The sequence below is a fragment of the Anolis carolinensis genome, chromosome 1 (assembly GCF_035594765.1).
Source record: "Anolis carolinensis isolate JA03-04 chromosome 1, rAnoCar3.1.pri, whole genome shotgun sequence".
Classification (NCBI taxonomy): Eukaryota; Metazoa; Chordata; class Lepidosauria; order Squamata; family Dactyloidae; genus Anolis; species Anolis carolinensis.
This window is the reverse complement of record NC_085841.1, coordinates 285,619,421-285,638,341: the sequence shown is the minus strand read 5'-3', so window position 1 is coordinate 285,638,341 and position 18,921 is coordinate 285,619,421. Positions and strand designations below refer to the sequence as shown.

The following is an 18,921-nucleotide window of genomic DNA, read 5'->3' as shown; positions in this document are numbered from 1 at the left end:
ACAGCATCCATTTTCTAGCCACTGCAGTTTGAAGTTAGCTAGCTTCAAAGGGCATTAAATGATGTGCGTTGATGAGGCTATAGATGTTATATCGGGGTCACCTATTTGAGATCATCACATGCTGTGACTGTAAGAAAGACACAGAAAGAAAAGACAGGTATCCACACTCACATTTCCAGGCGGATGCTATGGCATTGGGTTGCTTCTATGTAGGTGGCTCCAAAATTGCTCCAGCAATGTCTTTATACTTCACAAGGCATTGTCACTGGCCATCTATCAGGGAGACATTTCATACTCTTTTTTTTGTTTTCACAATTGAGCCTGCTTTGTACACAACATTCTCTTGCGTCTCCTTTTAAGATCAAAGAAACCTTCATGTTGGCACCTGCTTAAAGTGCCTTTTAAAATGAAATAAAACAATGATGGGCCATTTCCTTGTTTTTCAGAAAGAGGGTTATAAGGGAAAGGGGACCAACAGTACATAATTTCACCATTTGCTGTAGCACAAGATTCCAGTCTTTACATGGAGAAGTCATTAGTGGCATTTCTTAATAAATGGGAACATTTTATGGATTTTTGCAAAAAAAAACAACTTTATAATTTATTTTTGTTATGGTTAGGAGGAGCCCTCGGTGGCTCAGCAGATTAAACTGCTGAGCTGCTGAACTTGCTGACCAAAAAGTTGATGATTCAAGTTTGGGGAGCAGGCTGAGCTCCTGCTGTTAGACCCAGCTTCTGCCAAACTAGCAGTTTGAAAACATACAAATATGAGTAGATCAATAGGTACTGCTTCTGTGGGAACAGTGCTCCATGCAGTCATGTTGGCCACATGATCTAGGAGGTGTCTACAGACAATGCTGGCTCTTCAGCTTAGAAATAGAGATGAGCACCAGAGTTGGACATGACTAGACATATGTCAGGGAAAAACCTTTACCTTTACTAGGAAGGATTGGTTACAGATGTGGGTATGCATGTTTTAATGTTAGAGAAAAGGTCAGAAATAATCCCACAAGCCTACAAAGTTGAGTCTTAAAAGCCTTTGAAAGGAATTTAGTGTTTTAAATCCAAAAATAATCTCAGATTTTGCTCCGTCACAAACATTTGTTCTTTTTATATTTTGTAATATGTGGTTGAAAAAAAATTCTTTGGGAAGAAAAGCAATGAAAGCTGTTTATTGAAGATAATATGTAAGAATTAGCAAATCTAAGTTCAAAATTACTAAAACAAGGTTATAGTCCACAAGGAACGAGGCACTTAGAAATCTTGAAGCAAGGTTCCATATAAAACCAAAGACAAGAATAAACTTCAATCAACGTAGTCAAAATTAGTCCAAGGAACAAGGTCATGAACTGGAACAAAGAACACAATCTGGAACTGGAACAAGTGATTCAAAATGCAAGGCTTTCAGGAACATGGTATGATAATCCAAAATACCCAGGGACAGGAACAAGAACTGGAACAAAGCTCAAAATGCAAGGCTTACAGGAACTTGGCATGAAAGTCCAAAGGTAACATGAAACAATAGTCCATGAAGCAAGAACAAACCACTCGATAAGCAAAGTTACCACCTCTGAATTCTCTCTCAGAAGCAGTTCCTCTTAAAGCAAAAATCTGTGGGAAGTTTCATCAAAACCCCTTCTCATTAGTAACTGTTTGCTTCTCCCAAAACCTCCCTTTTTTTCTCCTTTCGGTAAAGGCCTGACTGAGACTTTGGGGAAATGCGGAGCACATTGCTAAACAGCAATGCGCCCCAGGTTTCTCTAGGCCGGGCCTCCCTATTATCCAACAGATCCGGTTATCCTGCCTGTTTAACTCAGATAACTGGAACTCTACTGTACAGATTTAACAATTTTTTAATACAACTTACGTAATTTCTGAAAACGTTGCACAAGCATAATGCTAGATATTAGAGTTATGCGTGGAATTCATTTATCCCGTTTAATTAGTTTCTTTCATGCCTTTTGTTTTTTCAGGAGCATGAAACAGGGAAGCCCCACCCACTATGGAAATCAGCTCAACACCAAAGCTAGCAGGAGCTGGTCCTGGCTCCTGTCCTGTTTTTCGGCATCAGAAAGTAAGAGGCACTTGGCTGCAGGCCCTGGCAGGTGCGGCTGCTCTGGACCTGCATGCCACATACACATTCACCTTGGAAAGAGAGTGTGTGTGTGGCATGCAGGCCCAGAGCACCTGCGTCTGCCAGGGCCTACAGCCAAGTGCCTCCTCTAGAGTAGAAATAGCAGCTAAGAAGAAGCCTCCTTTAAGCACATGCTGGGAAAGGGAGTCTGGGCATAATGGGCTGATAGAAAATGGATCTTTCAGCAATGGAGAGCAAAAACAGATATCTGCTCTCCCAATTTTGGAAGGCTCCTAAAAATGGACTGGGCCCCCACTGAAAGCTGGGACACGAAACAGGTCAGGGTTTAGCCCAAATGCACTAGTCTACTAGGTATATGTAACTGCTGAGAGGAAGATCAGAGGTTGTGTTTTTTCTTCAGTATCTTCTTTATTTATTTTATCACCCTTTTCTCCATATCTTTTATTGTATTGTTATAATCTGTAATTAATGTTTTTAAAAAACAAATAAAACCTTCCCAAAACCCCCAAAAGACTTCAACCTTTACTAAAGGCCACAAAAACCTTAGTCATACCAGTCAATAATTTGAGAAACACTCATAAAAGATAAGCAAAAATAGCTATTCATATCTGACAGTGAAGTACCAAAAAGAGCAAAAAAAATGCTGTTTTATAAATCCTGAATGGCCGCACAGTGGTGGATGATCTCTGTTTGTTTGTTTATGATATTTCACTGTCTTGTCTTCCTGAGGCAAAAGTTTCCAAAACTGATTTGCAATACTGAAAAGAAAAGAAAAAGTACAACAGAATTTAAAATGAAATGTGTGACAGAATTAATTAAACCAACACAACACGTTTAAAATAGATGTAGCAATAAAGTGTCACAACCTAAAAATATAGTTCTGTATTCAACTGGAAGCACAAGGGAGCAACCAGCTGGCATCCTTGTTAGTATTTACACAGCATTCACAGATAGACATTGTAACTTGTTGGATTCAGACTTATAATCATTGCATTACTATGATGATTTAGAGTGCCACTATCCCTCTTTAACAGATAGACAATGCCAAATAAAAAGAATTATGAGACACTGAGGAACAGGACAGTGAGTGATGTAGTGTTTATTCCTCTGTTGGCAGAAGGTCTTTTCCAACAAGCAGTTGTTGCAACCAGACTCCAGTTCCCCTGCAGCTAATTATTGATAAGTGCTTCACTGCCAGGACAGGGATGATGGTTTCTTCCCTTATTGCTCCTCTCCCAGTACTTCCAAAAGATATTTGTGTGAGGTGTTATCTAGTTGTTAACATTTGGGGGGGGGGGGCATGATAAAACTTAGCTACTAGAGGCATGCATTTTTTCCATTAGTCATCGTAAGTCGTATCAAAATCATTAATTTCATACTTACGAGGCAATATCTGACACATGGGTGTGGCCCACGCCAAAAACTTAAGAATTGAAACCTACCCAATACTTTTTCATTTGCATTGTGTACATCTTGGAAGCCTCCCAAAATCAGTTTTATTTTCAGTGCAAGCAAGCAAAGCAAAGCCAAAAAAGTTGCCTTTCCTCTTTAAATTAATGGCCTCTCACCATTAGGAGAGGGAAAGCAGGAAGCAGTGTTTGCTGGGAAAGAAAACATAGAACTCTGGGAAGTGTAGCTTGGGAAGGGGAGGAGCCCTAGGACAGAGAATGCAAAAGGCCCTGCCCTAAACTACATTTTCCATAATTCTGCTCGCAACAGAAAGTTCCAATCAGTACACGGGAGAGATGTGTCTCTCTGTACCAGCAGCCAGTGAGAGTTCCAATAAATTGTTGACTCTGCAAAGATTTACTTACTTATTTCTGCAAATCAGTGCTGGACTGGGAAGAAATCCCTAAATGGATGGCCCTTGGGGGTACCTTCCAACTCAATAGGGGAAGTATATTAATTTGTTTAGAGGTTGGATGGCCATCTGTCAGGAGAGTTTTGATGATGCCCTTCTGCCTGGAAGAAGGGAGTTGGACTACATGTTCTTTGAGGGTCGCCTCCAACTCTAGGATTCTATGAAAATATAGAATTAGTTAATATTGGTTTCTATTGGTTAATATATGAGGGACATTTAATGAGTTTGTTGTGGCTTTAAAAAGTTTTTGTCAAAACCTTAATTTTTTTTTTCTAAAATCTGTAGATGTATGAATATTTCTGAAAGTTGGGGAAAATGATCCTGTGTTATCTTGTGTCATTGTATAGAAAATTCAAGGAAACGGCTTTTGTAGTTTTTTTTTTAAAGTTGTTTATAAAAACATTTAAAATTCCCTGAAAATCTATGGATAAGTGAAATATTCTGAAACTTGTTGGGCTAACACTAGTAAATGTGTTCTACTATTCTAGCAAGTTTCACCCCAATAGCTGTAAAAATGAGGGAGCAAGGAGCCCTTGAGGTTTCCCCAATTATAGTAATAATGTGTAATTATTATAATAAAAAAGTAACAAAATGTTATTATACTCGTTATAGTAACAACATTTTCACCTACTATACTTTAGAAACAAAATGTCAGCACTGCCCAATTTTGTAATGATTTTTGAAACATGTTGTTGTTTTTACATGTTGCTTTTTCCCCATGGGTGAGATTCAAAGCGGCGTACAACATATAAAATTCATATAAATACATCAGACAGCAATACATGATCAATTAAAACATCATATCCTGATATAAAAACCCAATTAACATATCGAATAAAACAATGTTAAAACTTACAACAAGCACCATTTAAAAATATCCATAACCTCCAGCCACTGATGTTATTTAATCTGCTACAATGGTTGAGTTCCATTGTCATGCTTATTTCTCCTGGGCCAGGATCTCAATCAACCTTCTTGTGAATGTGCTAAAGTTTGCCCACTCCACTAGGCAAAAATAGACATTGGTTTGGAATGTGAGAAAACAAGGATTTACCATATTTACTCTAGTCTAATGCACAATTGAATCTAATGTCCAATTCAATTTTCAAAACCCTGAAACAAAAATAAGTATTTGCTGCTGGATGTAATTTGTCAAAGAATGCTGATGCTTCACTAAACTACAATCCTAGAATGGCATAGCATTGAGCCATGGCAATTAAATTAGAGATGTTGGCCCTCAAATAGGAGCTCCAGGTGTTCTTGAAGCAGCTTCCCCTTTTGCTTTGGCTCAGCACTAAGATTACTGTATTATGCCAATCTGGTGCGCCCCCTAATTTTGGCAAAGTAATTTAGCTAAAAAAAGAGAAAAAGATGAGCATTAGATATGAGTAAATAGGGTGTTAGAAAAAATGTCTCATATAAGGAAATGCAGAATGGTCCTTCCTTTTAAAGCCTGCAAGTCCTGCCAAAAGATGCAATCTATATATATAAAAGGGTAATGAAATTTCGGCCTAGGACAAAACAACAAAACTGCACATCCCAGAAACACTAAACTTGGCAGCACAACCCCTCATCCATGCCTCTACGTTCATACAACAAAAAGAAAAGAAAAATAAAGTCCTAATTAGAGGGAGAGGAATAATTGTTTTTATTCCAATTGCTGCCAGTTAGAAGGCTAAGCTCCGCCCACTTGGTCTCCTAGCAACCCACTCAACCCAGGGGACAGGCAGAGTTAGGCCTCATTTAGGCCTCTTCCACACTGCCTATAAAATACAGATTATCTGATTTTAACTGGATTATATGGCAGTGTAGACTCAAGGCTCTTCCACACAGCTATATAACCCATTTATAATGGACTTTATGTCAGGGGAAAAGCTTTACCCTTTACCTTAACTACCACCAATTCCTCAATACTTTATTTCCCATACCACCATACTTTGCCACAGCAACGCGTGGCCAGGCACAGCTAGTTCCTTATATATTCATTCACTTTCCACTGGCTGTCATTCTTCCAAAAACATTTCTTTATAAGGGCATGTTTCCCAGCTCTGCCCTCTCTCCAGCCAATGATCAAACGTGACACACTGCTCAACTCAAATGGTGGTGTGCAAATTCCCCAAATCCTTTTTGTCAATCACTTCACTGCCTTAAACACAATTTTAAAACAGAAGATATGTTGTGTACACATCCTAATGTAGATCATATTATGACAATGGGGCTATTGCAGAAAGGTCAAAGCTAAGATATTATTGAACACCAAGAGCCCGCCAGACAGTAACTTTTTCCTGGGAGCTCCCATAGCTGTCAGGAGAGTTCCCAGATGCCCTTCCCTGTAAACCCAGAAGCAATCACTACAAAAGGCAAAAAATGTGAGATTTCCAGGTATGGGAATATCACTGATTTTAGCCGAATATCTAGATCTTTGCATGCCTGTATGTCCCTGCAATTGGAAATCACTGAATTTTTTTTTATCTGGGTTTGTTCCCAGATTTTAGATGTTTGTTCCTGATCGGTCAGTTTTTAAAAAGAAGGTAACACTTGGGTAGAAGGCAAAAACTTTGTCTTGGGAAGAAGAACTTCATCCTTCACCTGTTAAATGAAGTTTGTGACAGAAAAAAAGTTCCTGGGGTGCAGCAAGTACTTTCACATTAAGTAGTACACAATGAAACAGGAACAGACACTTTCAAACCAGGAATAGAATGTCATCATTACTGTAATTAGTCATACCTTGTTGTATGGCCAACTGTGCAGACAAGTTTTGTGGTGTACTTGTGTCAGGGAACAACAGGATTATGTTGTCGAGTTATACATGTTGGTTCCTCATTGGGTGACAGCAGCATACACCTAATGTGTATGTAGTAAATGGCAAAAACGTACTACTGGCTATTGGGACATGGATGTGCTGGAGAGGAATGTAAATACTGAGAGCCAAGGTCATGCGGGTGGCTAATAGAAACAGTCATGCATAACCCAGGAACAGCACTCTATTGTTCCATGCCACAAGTACACAACCAAATCTGTCTGGACAGATGACTAGGCAGCCAGGCTCTAAAAAGGGTTAATTATGACAAAGTTCTGTTCCTGTCTTGAAAGTGTGTGTGCTCCTGTTTCATTGTGCAGTGCTGACTTGGGCAGAAGTGGTCCTACCCCATTAGGTTTGTTTGTATGGCAGATACTTCATGAAACATCTGGAGGGCACAGTTTCTCTGGCCAGAATAAAGAATGGAACTATTGCAGAGATGCGCATATCTGTATATCCGCATTCCTGGGCTTTAAAAAAAAAATGCTGCTGAGGTTTCTGGCAAAAGTCCCGTGGCGGCCATCTTGGGAGCCTCTAAATCTCAGAACAAAGCAGCAAGTCTGGACAATGGAGGCAGAAATCCCAGGAATAACAGGTCTGTATGTGGACTTCTTCTGAAGTCCTGGAATGTTTTGCCCCTGTTTAAAACCAGTGATTTAGTGCTGCCTGGAAGTGCCCCATGTGAGCCAGGTTTCTGTGACTGATGGTTGGGTCAGATAGGTCTGCATGGATATGTTTTTTAAAATACCCCAACTCAGACATTCATGAAGATCACTAGAATTTTAAATTGGGTCCCAAGAACCAATCACCCAAGAACCTACTAACAACTGGAACAACTAACACAAAGTTTACTTAATCCCAAAATCAATCTGGCAGGTTCATTCTGAAATTTCCAATGAAGGTGGTAATCCTTCATACAGTATATGGAAGTACAGTAGTCTAATCTGGATATGATTAGAATATGAAATTACTGAAGCAAGATTCACCTTCTCTAAATGTAGATGCAGATGGATAATCAACTGAAACCGATAAAAGATACTCCTGGTAATAAACACTAGCTGAGAATGAGCCTGCAAATCTCCAGTGGGACGTGACCCCAAGAGGTTGTATGTGGGACCCACTGAAGACAGTTGGACTTAACATTTTAAATAAACATACACGGGTTTTGCTGTGAGTATTGGATAACAAGTCTATACCATGAGTAATCCTATTGAGATTTGCAACTGTAGCATTAAAATTGCCAGTAAGGCAGTAAATGTAAGTATCGGTATTTATGACACACTTTCAAATGGCCATTTTCAGAAATGGAATTGCCTTCACAATGCATGTATAAATTCCTTCTATACTGCGCATTGGCCACAGTTAATAATCTTATAGCTTGTGGGTACCCTCATGGCAAATTTATCTATTCCTTCGAGTGGCTTGCTTTCTGTTTCAAGATGTTTTGGATAAACTGCTTTTGCTGTGTAATAAAGAAAAACACTGATCTTTTTAATTCATACAGAACTTAACCCTGTGGAATATACTGGTTCCCATAATTTAAATGATATCAGACTGTGCTTGGCTGTGCTCATATTTTAAATTCTGCCTTGTAAACTTTAAATGTAAGGGTTACTGGCATTTCAGGTCAGAATTTCTTGATATAGGGCTGAATATCCTATAGAAAATACATTATAGTAGATCATAAATGACATAAATATATTTCACAATACCTTTAAGCATCCTTATTTTCAATTTTTGTACAAATTTTGAATCTAAAGACTAGAATCATAGAATCATAGAATAGTAGAGTTGGAAGAGACCTCATGGGCCATCCAGTCCAACCCCCTGCCAAGAGGCAGGAAATCGCATTCAAAGCACCCCCGACAGATGGCCATACAGCTTCTGTTTAAAAGCTTCCAAAGAAAGAGCCTCCACCACACTCTGGGGCAGAGAGCTCCACTCCCAAACAGCCCTCACAGTGAGGAAGTTCTTCCTGATGTTCAGGTGGAATCTCCTTTCCTGTAGTTTGAAGCCATTGTTCCACGTCCTAGTCTGCAGGGCAGCAGAAAACAAGCTTGCTCCCTCCTCCCTATGACTTCCCCTCACATATTTGCACATGGCTATCATGTCTCCTCTTAGCCTTCTTTTTTGCAGGCTAATCATGTCCAGTTCTTTAAGCCGCTCCTCATTGGGCTTGTTCTCCAGACTCTTAATCATTTTAGTTGCCCTCCTCTGGATGCTTTCCAGCTTGTCAACATCTCCCTTCAACTGCGGTGCCCAGAATTGGACACAGTATTCCAGGTGTGGTCTGACCAAGGCAGAATAGAGGGGGAGCATGACTTCCCTGGATCTAGATCCTATACCCCTATAGATGCAGGCCAAAATCCCGTTGGTTTTCTTAGCAGCCACATCACATTGCTGGCTCATGTTTAACTTGTTGTCCACAAGGACTCCAAGATCTTTTTCACATGTACTGCTGTCTAGCCAGGCATCCCCCATTTATGCAATAAACAAACTATGTTTGTTTATTGCATAAAGTAATAAAAATAACTTTAAAACAACAGTTTTAAACCTGAGAGTTTGTACATCACATCCCAGAAGCCACAGCCGGAATAATCAATGGAACTGGAATGTGGGAATTCAAGTCCAAAACCTCTGAGTACTAAATAGTAAGAACTACTGCTTTAAGATTTTTTTTATATATATATATATATATATATATATATATATATATATATATATATATATATAGAGTTGGATCTTTGGGGTAGTGCATTTGATATTGTTGTGTGCCTTTTCTGATTTAAGTTAATCCTAAAATTAACCTATCATGAGGCTTTTCTTGGCACAACTGAGAGAGTGTGACTTGCTCAAGGTTACCTGCTGCTCCATGACAGAGCATGATTTTGCATATTGCTGGAGTTTAATGGTCAAAAAAGGATATCATACTGCTCTCAGAATAATAGAACCATCATTATAAAATTATTGTCATTGTTTTTTTTTTTTTAAAAAAAGATCACATCAAACAAAAATGAAAAATGTGTGACTATTGTAACATAGAAACATATTTTCCTCTTTTACTCATTTATTTATGGAGGAATGAGAAATATCTGGCCATCCAGATATTGTTAGAAGACATCTTACAGCAATTTTAGCCCACCTAGCCAATAGTGAAAAAAAGCTATTTTTATTTATTTTATTTTTACTCCACCTTTTTCCCAGTACAGAGACTCAAGGCACAACCGCCCCCCCCCCCCCCAACACACACGCACAAAATCTGCACAATTCCATCCCTAATTTGTGAACCACTATGAGCACTTCTTGTAGTAATTTAATAGTGCAAAAGTCTCTGCCAGATCTTAAATAAGATGAGTGAGATCCCATATGCCAGTTCACAGTCATTGAAAAACTATGAATGCTTCAGTTGTGTGAAGTGGCATTGGAAAGGCTTCCTGTGCAGAAGAAAAGATTCTGATCTCCACATCTCAAGTAAGTAAAATGTATAATTGAATTACATTTGTGGCTGTTAATTAATATAATCGAAGTAGACCTGGCATAGCGAAGAAGAGACTTTAAGCATCATCAAGTAGTGCCTTCAATTTCCATGTATTAGGTTCCCAAATGCACAGTGTGACTTATGCATAAGAAAATGAGATTTGCAAAAGATTATTTCAGATGTGTTAAGGGAAGGGAATGCATTTCAATAGAAATATTAGTTCCAACAGTATTGATAGATAATGAGGCATTCACTCATGTGGTGGATACTATGGCATGTGATGGCATGAAATCATGTTATGTACCATAGGAAATAGGTGTGCAAAAATATCCTAATTTAATTTATTTATTTCCAAACACTGCATTGTATTTTAATAGCCTGATGTGAAGCAACTTTTGATTCACTTTTAATATTACAATTTTACTTGCTTATGAAATATAGAACCTAGAGCAGGCATGGGTAAACTTTGCCCTTTAGCTGTTTTGGATTTCAACTCCCACAATTCCTAACAGCCATTAAAGTCCAAAACAACTGCAGGGCTGAAGTTTGTCCATGCCTGCTCTACAGATATGTTTACTGGCAATGTCTCTATTCCAGGTCCATCTAGCTCTATATTGTTTACTCTGTCTCTATTTTTAAGTGGAATCCTAATAGTTATCCAGGTCAAGTAGTGCTGCAATGGCAATATGTGCAGCCAACTATAGTCATGGTCAGGCCTGTAGAGATTACATTCATTGCATATTTATTATTTTTCTCTCTCTTCTACTAACTCTTTAGCCAAACAGAAACACTGTTCTTCATGCTAATGAACATCATCCACAACATTTATTTTCTACTTTTTAATTCTCCTTAAAGCCTTCCCCTCTAACTTTTCTTCCATTATTCTCTGCTCATGAGGGGGGTAGGGATAAAGCAGATGCTTGCCTCTAATCTGTGGCAGAATACGGAGAGACAATTTGCATCTCTGCATGCACCTAAGGCACCCATTTTGGTGAAAGCCAGGAACAGGAACCCCCACCAGCGAGTTTGCTCAACCGAGGTGTGGGTGAACAGAAATGGCCTTAGAGATGCGGGGAAATTCTAGTCCCTGGAGTCTCTCAACTTGGGGTTTGAATACTCTATGCAGCTTCTCTAAGCAGTTGTCCTGGTTGTGATTCATGGTGAGTTATACAGGGAACTCAGGTGTCTTGCCCAAATCAGTGCTCATGGCTACTGGCATGGCTACTACCTCAGCTTACACAACATCAAATTCAAACACTTTTAGTTGGTTGCAGTTCATGAAGAAAGTTTAAATAGGTAAGAATTTTTTTAAAAAGTTGCCCATATGTATCCCAACACAGTTGTCTGGTCTCATTATTTCATTGATGGGTGGGCAATTTCTGTATTACTAACATACCAAATGTCTGTTTCTTCTGTATTGCCTACTTTCCTTCCTGTCTTGTTAGATGAATTATCTAAAATGTCAAAGTCTTTGAATCCTTCTACCTGCTCTTTTCAGCTTGTTCCTTCTCACTTCTTAATTACTGTTACCTCTGCCATTCTCTTTTCCATATTTTTAATCCGTTTCTTTCTGCTGGTTTATTATCTTCTGAGTTTTCTTTAAAAGGCTTCACTTGATCAATCTTCTGTTTCTTATTATCTTGCCTTTCCTCTAGAAAGTTTTGGACTGCACCATTTACATCCACTTCTGCAACTTACTTTCTTGATTTTAATGAATCCCTTTCAATCTGGATTTCACCCTTTGCACTCTACTGAGATCATTTTTACAAAAATCACAAATGATCTCCTTCAGGCCGAATCAGAAGGCTTGTATTCCATTTTTATTTGCCTTGATCTCTTTTCAGCCTTTTGCATAGTTGATCATGCTCTTTTGTTGGATTTACTTCATGACCTAGCATTTATGGATTTAGTCCTTAGCAGATTTATATCTTATCCTTCAGGTCAGGTATCTTCCATTCCTCCTTCAGTCAAGATTCCACACGGCCATGTTCTGGGCCCTTTTAAAGTTATTATTGTAAAATTTTATTCAGAAATAAAGGAAGGGAAAACACTATAAACAACAAGAACAATACAAAAACAAATGATTGTAATATATAAAACTAAAACTACTACATCTACACCTCTATGGATCCTACTCAAATGAAGGCATAATATGACAACAATAGACAAATAAACTGCATGTCTGCATTCACTCACATGTGTCTTGCCTTGACTTATGTGTCATTCCTGCAGCCTGAGCAACGTTGCTCCTCTTTCGTGTCGTCACCCTCCTCCTTTTTCTCTGCAATGTCATAAACAGATTTCTTAGAATTTGTATTTTCCATTTAGATCTTAAACAACTGAAATTTTGAGGGAGGGGAGAAGATAATAAGTCCTACACAGAGAAATAGATCCTGAGCATGCACTTTTGTATAGTCAAAAATGATTAGTGAGCCATAAGAAAAATCAATATAATAAATAAAAGAAGAAACCAGGCAAGTTGATTCAATCTACCTCTTGGCCAAGACTCATTAGAAAACACCAAGGATGTTTGTACATGTGTTCAACATTGCACATTTTCAGAAGACAAATTTAATTTGGCACAGCAATGGGGCTTCTTGTATGCAACAGTAACACAAAAGGTCTATATTAAAATAACTATCTGTTTAAAGGACTTCAGAACAAGTTGAGAAAGTGCCAGAGCTAATTATGTGTTCATCTTTTTTAACTAGCATAGATACTTCCTTGAAGTTAATTAGGATTTTGTGGCTATTCACTATTCATTATTTCACTCTCCTATATATTCTAGAAAGAGCACACCCACTCTTCCGTTAGGTAGCCTTGGAAACTGGTGGTTAGAAATCACATCCAGTGCAATTAAAACAGTTCTTTTGAATTTTTGGACAGAATAAGATTAAATGATGATGAAACAGAACAAATGTTTTGATCCATTCCAGATTTAATATTTTTCTAATTCATAGCCATGTTTAAAATAGTCTTCATTGCATTTTTTACAGGAAGAACATATGATACCAATACTTCACATATGAGTAAGGGTGAATTTATAGAAATTAGCTAGACTTTCAAGGTGCTATATTATCTCTCTCAATTAGGGAATCAGATTGTCAGTCCAATTATGTCTTTAAATTTCAAAAAATATATAAATCTCATGCATTGTTTTCAAAATCAGTTAAATTAACAGTCCCATCACTGGTAAAGGGAATTGGCTATAGAGAAAAACAGAGAACACTGCCATTTTATACAACAAATTCCATATTTATGCTATGCCAAAATGGTTAAGGCATTAGGAATTTATTTATTTATTTATTTATTTATTTATTTATTTATTTACAGCATTTATATTCCGCCCTTCTCACCCCAAAGGGGACTCAGGGCAGATTACATTGCACACATAAAGGCAAACATTCAATGCCTTTTAACATAGAACAGAGACAGAGACAAGAATTGATGCTGTAACTATTTTGTGAGCAATTTCACCATCCCTTGTAATAATAGTATACATTTAGATGTCTCAATTCAACCAAACTAATACCAAAAAATTATCTACCATAATGCCATTCTAAAATAGCTGAAAATAAACTCTTGTTACTTTATTGTTCAATCTGAATTTTAAATGGCTGGAACTAAAAATTTAATTAAATGCAAATCCATGTATATGCAGAAAAAGTAAGGATGTTGCATTTAAGAGCAAAGTTTGGGGAAATTAGCATACTAATATGCAGATATTGGCTGCTCCAAATCTTTACAATATGGAGTTCCAAGATGGAAAGGCAGGAAGAGTGTCACTCCAAAGTAAAAGATCCTATCTAATCCTAAAAATATGACTGAAACTTTATTGTAGAAAAGTGAACATTTACCCATTTTGATTTTGATCTGCTTCCTCTGCATCCCAGATGTTCTTCTTGTTTTTGTTTCTTGTTGGAATCTAAGACTTTATCTTTTTTCCCCTCCTGTGGAAATTTATATTTTGGCACGTGCTTTGTCCACAGGTATATACTTTTTGTTCATTCCTCACTTTAAAAATAGATTTTCATATATATTTTCCCCATTAAGCCATGTCTGTATGCATTTATCAAAGATATACATTTTGAGTTGTACACACATTCATCTATTGTTATTATTTATTCTTAGGCTGTCGACTGGGGTTCAATACATGGAGCACACAAATCCCTTGTTGCATCAGTTCCACTGACTGGTGGTCTGATTTGGACCAGTATTCAATGTGCTGGTTATGACCTTGCAAAGCTCAGATCCAACTTATCTGAAGGAGGATATTCTATCATATGTGTTTTGAAATCTAGAGAGATCATTTTCTCTATCCCATCACTCTCACAGGTGTATCTTGTGGGAACATAGGAAATTCTTGGTGGCTTCTCTTCTTCAGACATTATGTAACTTCTATAGAACATTTCATGCATGTTTTCTTTAATGGACCCCACTACTGAAAATTTAAATCCTTTATTCCATAGGTATTCCCAATTATCCAAATCTATATTTTTCCCTAGGTTTCTAGCCCAGAAGATCATTCCTGTTTTTATTCGATTATCTTCTAGGTCATACACTAGAATATATTTGTATAATCTGGAGATCAATCCTTCATTTTCTTTCTCCAAAATATTCTCCAAGTCCGATTTCCTTTTGAATAACCCAATTTTAAAATATTTCATGTAGTTGTTGATATCTAAACCAGTCATTTATCTTTTGCTCTTCTATCCCTTTTAATTTCCATTGTCCCTTTTCTTCCATTAGATATTCCCTATATGTTCTCCATTCCTCACTATATGTTGGTATTGTTTCCAGAGGACACAGCCACAAAGAGTCTTTGGCTCCATCCCTTACTTATATCTTTACCATAATGCTTGAAGGCCAGCTCTTATTGGGTGTCTTTTTTAGACTTATCTTTCCCATACCATAAATAGGCATGTCAGCCAAATCTTAGATTATGTCCCTCTAGGTTGAGTAAAGCACAATTTCCTAACTTTATTCAGTCCATTAACCAACTAAAGTCTACGGCTTCATAATAATATCTAAGATCTGGAAATGCTACTCCTCTATCTTTGGAATCTATTAGATTTCTATACACAGTTCTAGCCTTTTTTCCCTATCTATATCCATAATAAAAGTGAAAACCCGTATGTGTGTATGTCGCACAGGTGTCCGCTCACACAGACAGCCTCTGGCCTCCACAAACAGGCTATAATTCCCAGGGCTGAGAAGCCAGCAAGTCACTCCCATCCACTGACATTGCGGTTACAGTGAGCTCCATGAACATGTAGCACAACCCTTGCCAATGTCCTCCCCAAACACTATGGCCCACCACCCAAGGAATGCTTTCATTTGAGGACCATTTCATCCTAAATTTTGTTTTTTCCATCACAGGCAGGCATCCCAGGATTTTCCATTACTGGAGAATTTGCATGATCCCGCCTACTGCCCTTCCCTTTCAAATCTGTCTGCATAACAAACAGAGCAGAACTCAACAACAACTAAACTTACTGGCGGAGCTTGGGGGATTGAAGTTGTAGTTTACCCTGCATCAAGTCAGAGCATTGTGACTCCCACTGGGAATTTATAAGAGTTGTAGTTCACCTACACCCAGAACGCTATGATCCCAAACAATGATGGGTCTGGACTAAACTTGCCATGCATCCCTGATATGCCCAGATTTGAATACTGGTGGGTTTGGAGGGGAATTGGCCTGGACATTTGGGAGTAGTAGGTACTGGGATTTATAGTTCACCTGCAATCGAACCCCACCGATGATGGACCAGGATCAAACTTGCCCCCATAACCAATACAACATATTGGAAAAGTTTGGGCGAAAGGGAGTTATAGTTCACCTGCACCCAGAGAAACACTGACCCCCACCAACAATGGACCGGGACCAAAATTTGCACAGAGAAGCCTCATGACCAACTGAACATACTGGAGGGGTTTGTGGGAATGGGTCTTGCTTTTGGGAGTTGTAGTTCACCAGTATCCAAAGACCACTGAACCCAGCCAATGATGGATCTGGACCAAACTGGGCACACAGACTGAACATTGCCTGCTGTGGATACTGACAGATGTTTTGGGACAATTGCCCCAGGAATCTGGGAGTTGTAGTAGTTCACCCCATCCAGGCAGCACTGCAGCCAGGTGATGACCAGCCAACGATAGATCTGGACCATGCTTGCTACACAGACCCAAAATGGCCAACTTTGAATACTGGCAGGGTTTGGGAAGGATTGAACCACGATTCTGGGAATTGTAGTTCACCCACTCTAAACTGAAAATACCTAACATTGAAATACAAATAATGACTTTTTCAAATAACCCGGGCACCACTGGGTCTCCAAGATAGTTCCAAATAAAAGACTAGAATTTGACCGTATCTTTTCTCCATTAATCAAAGACCTTCACTCTCTTAATTATTTGTAAAATTTGGAATAATAACAGCATTTTTCGTAAAATCATCACTTTTAGCACTGCTATTCTCCCCAAGAAGGATAATTTGATCCTTTGCCAGTTTTCCAGATCTTTTTTGAGTTCCTTCCATGCCTTCCCATAGTTGTCTTAAAATAGATTATTGTTTTATTAGTTATCTGTAATTACCACCATGTCATCCGCATATGACTTGACTTTGAATTCTTGCCCGTTTATTTTCACTCCTTTAGTATGTCTGTCCTCCCTAATCATAATATTTAGTATCTCTAACATCCATATAAATAAGACAGGAAACAGTGGGCTAGCTTGTCTTGTTTCCTGTCTTATTTATATGGATGTTAGAAATACAGTTGACCATTTATCCTTAGTTTTGCTTTTTGGCTAGAATAAATTGAACCAACCTCATTTCAAAATTATTGGCCTACCCCATATTGAATCAGTACTTTATCCTTAAAATCCCAACCAACATTGTCAAATGCATTATCAGCATCAAAAAATAACAATGTGAGCTCTCTGTTGGGGTCTTGTTCAGCTAACTCTATTATATTTAGTATTGATATTACATTCTAATTTAACTGTCTACCTGGAAAGAAGCGTACTTGATCTTCATTTATAATTTTAACCAGAATTCTTTTTAATCTACTTGCAAGAATTTCAGCACATAATTTATAATTGCAATTTAATAGCGAGATCATCTATAATTCTTCACCTGTTCCAAATCTCTATACTATTTTGGAATAAGAACTATATTTGCCTCCACCCAAGAGTTCGGAATCTCACCTTTTTGCAATGCTTTATTTGTTACTGATAACGGAGTTGGAGCCAATTCTTCTTTATATTCCTTATAGTACTTGGCTGAAAATCCATCTGGGCCACAGAGAGAAGAATTCATTACTTCCCACACATAGTGATCAGAGCCCCTACAGGATTCACTTTCCTCCTGAGGAACAGACTATTTTCCTACATCCAAACACAGAATGACAAAAGCATCCTTCTAGACATCCTTCAGACCTCTTGGAGGATAGCATCATCATTAAGTCTGTGATTTCAGACACAAATGCCTCACACTTTCCATAGGGCTATTCACACTATAAAACAGGGGTCCTCAAACTTTTTAAGTGGAGTGCCGGTTCATGGTCCCTCAGATTGTTGAGGGGCTGAATTATCATTTGAAAAAAAACGAACAAATTCCTATGCACACTGCACATATCTTATTTGTAGTGTAAACGCCCCCCCCAACAATTATTTATTTATATATTTGCTACATTTATACCCCACCCTCTCTCACCCCAAAGGGGACTCAGAGTGGCTTACAAGTTGTATGTACATACAATATATTATATTATTAGCATAGTACAATATTAGCATTATATATTAATATATTGCACTATACCACTATACTGTAAGATTATTAGTAATATTACAGTACATCTAATATATAATATATAATTTATATTATTATATTATACAATATTATTATATTGTATTATTATTATTAGCCACCCTGAGTCCCCTATTGGGTGAGAAGGACGGGGGTAGAAATACTGTAATAAATAAATAAATAAGTTATTATCAATATTATATGTATACACAATATATTATATTATTACCATAGCACAATATTAGTAAATGAAAGAACAATACAATATTTAAAAATAAAAACAGTTTTAACCAACATACTGTAAATCTTTCAGGATTTCAATGGGAAGTGTGGGCCTGCTTCTGGCCAATGAGATAGTCAAGTTAAGTAGGATTTTTGTTGCTGTGTGCCTTCAAGTCATTTCAGACTTTGGGTGAGCCTAAGTCTAAAACTGAGGGCGGGGGCCAGGTAAATGACCTTGGAGGGCTATATCTGGCCCCTGGGCCTTAGTTTGGGGACCTCTGCTATAAAATATAGTGACTGCTTCATCATCAAATATAATGCCCTTGATTATTTAGTTCCTTTTTCATGTATCTAATACACCTCTAAATTCCAAAATATTTTAGAAACCTATGGTATAGTCAGTCCACGGTTATTTCCATTCTACATCTCCAGAGATCTGGCTAAAATATAGCAATTTGTCCAAGGCTAAACAAAGCAGCGGCAACAGTTGGAGTTAAGCAGAACGTTTTTCATATTCATGATCCCCATGGGTTCACAGCAGTGCAAGCATACATATTGTACAGAGTAACTGCATGAAGAGCAAAGTAATACAAAATTATCATGCTGCCTTGTGGATTTGTTTGTATTAGTTTAGAAAAATATTTTTGAAAAATTCAAA

General features: G+C 37.9%; 1 long non-coding RNA gene across 1 annotated transcript; it reads right to left on the bottom strand.

The window, feature by feature from the left end:
- Positions 1–704: 704 nt before the first annotated feature.
- On the bottom strand, positions 705–18,040 carry LOC134299280 (uncharacterized). Its single transcript, XR_010006475.1, has 3 exons — positions 14,092–18,040; positions 12,431–12,515; positions 705–2,853 (listed from the first exon to the last, which is right to left on the bottom strand). It is a non-coding gene; the product is annotated as an uncharacterized LOC134299280 (long non-coding RNA).
- Between the last annotated feature and the right edge of the window lie 881 nt (positions 18,041–18,921).